This window comes from Saccopteryx leptura, chromosome 12 (genome assembly GCF_036850995.1).
Source record: "Saccopteryx leptura isolate mSacLep1 chromosome 12, mSacLep1_pri_phased_curated, whole genome shotgun sequence".
Classification (NCBI taxonomy): domain Eukaryota; kingdom Metazoa; phylum Chordata; class Mammalia; order Chiroptera; family Emballonuridae; genus Saccopteryx; species Saccopteryx leptura.
In genome coordinates this window covers 35,231,062-35,232,920 of record NC_089514.1, presented here as the reverse complement: position 1 = coordinate 35,232,920, position 1,859 = coordinate 35,231,062, and the positions used below count along the sequence as shown (strand labels likewise).

General features: G+C 38.0%; 1 non-coding gene across 1 annotated transcript; it reads left to right on the top strand.

Moving 5' to 3' along the window:
* The first annotated feature begins 892 nt into the window (after nt 1–892).
* Nucleotides 893–1,019, top strand: LOC136384286 (U6atac minor spliceosomal RNA). The gene has a single exon (XR_010747574.1). It is a non-coding gene; the product is annotated as a U6atac minor spliceosomal RNA (small nuclear RNA).
* The last annotated feature ends 840 nt before the right edge of the window (nt 1,020–1,859 follow it).

Genomic DNA, 1,859 nt, shown 5'->3' with positions numbered 1-1,859 from the left:
GACCCTGGACTTGTTTAATCATATTTTATTAAAAGTTCTCTGGAAGGAATAAAAGGGAACTAAGCCCACAGTAAGGGTGGTCTGGTGTTCTTCCCCTATTCCGCAAGAAGATATTTCAAATCTTTGCAAACAAGCAGCCATTAACCTAATGAGAGTGTTCAAAACACAAGAGCCTAAAGCCAGAATTTCTTAAGCATAAAATTTAAACAAGCCTGACCACGCTGTGGTGCTATAGGTAGAGCATCAGACTGGGACACAGAGGACCCAGGTTCAAGATCCCCCAAGGTGGTCGGCTTGAGCATGGGCTCATCCAGCTTGAGTACAGGTTCACCAGCTTGAGTACGGGGTCACTCACTCTCAGCTGGGATCATAGACCTGACCCCATGGGCTCACTGGCTTGAGCCCAAAGGTCATGGCTTGAAGCCCAAGGCCAGTAGCTTAAAGCCCTAGTTTGCTGGCTTGAGCAAGGGGTCACTGGCTCTGTTGTTGCCCCCTGGTCAAGGCACATATGAGAAATCAATCAATAAACAACTAAGGTGCTGCAATGAAGAATTGATGCTTCTCATCTCTCATCCTTTCTGTCTTTCGGTCCTTATCTGTCCCTCTCTCTGCCTCTCTCTCTGTTTCTGTCACACACACACACACAAAAGTTTAAACAAATTTGTTGTAGTTTTTCACATGTAAATTTACTGGAAGCAACTAGACTAGAAGACTACTTAGTTTCTGATGGCACCAAACTGCCCAAGAAAACTCAAGTATTCATTGGCAATAACAAGTAAAGGCATTACACCCAGGTAATCAGAAACCAAGATCAGAAATAAGAGGAAAATGCCATAAACAGAAAAATTCAGGAGGCAAAAAAAATGTTTAAATTAAAAAGAACATAATTTTTGTGTTGTATGAAAGGAGAGAAGGTTAGCACTCCCCTTGACAAGGATAAAAAGAGACTCTCGGGCCTAACAACATACATATGGTTAAGGCATTGCCACCTACTTCGTGACGTCTAACCACTGTTTTTTTTACAAAATGGTAGAACCATATACCATGTTCATGGGTAGAAAGAATAAACATTATTAAAATGTCTATATTACCCAAAGCAATCTATAAATTCAATGCAATTCCTATTAAAATACCAATGGCATACTTCAAAGATATAGAACAAATATTCCAAAAATTTATATGGAACCAAAAAAAGAACACAAATAGCCTCAGCAATCTTGAAAAGGAAGAATAAAGTGGGAGGTATCACGCTTCCTAATATCAAGTTATACTACAAAGCCATTGTACTCAAAACAGCTTGGTACTGGCATTAGAACAGGTATATAGATTAATGGAACAGAACAGAGAACACAAAAATAAACCCACGCCTTTATGGTCAATTGATATTTGACAAAGGAGGTAAGAGCATACAATGGAGTAAAGACAGTCTCTTTAACAAATGGTGTTGGGAAAATTGGACAGGTACATGCAAAAAAATGGAACTAGATCACCAACTTACACCATTCACAAAAATAAACTCAAAATGGATAAAAGACTTAAGTGTAACTCATGAAACCATAAACATCTTGAAAGAAAACATAGGCAGTAAACTCTCTAACATCTCTTGCAGCAATATTTTTGCTGATTTATCTCCATGGGCAAGTTAAATAAAGCACAGGATGAACAGATGAGACTATATCAAACTAAAAAGCTTTTGTACAGCAAAAGACACCATGAACAAAATAAAAAGACAACTCACACAATGGGAGAACATATTCGTCAATATGTCTGATAAGGGGTTAATAACCAAAATTTATAAAGAACTTCTAAAACTCAACAATAGGATGGTAAAAAATCCAGTTAACAAATGGGCAAAAGGA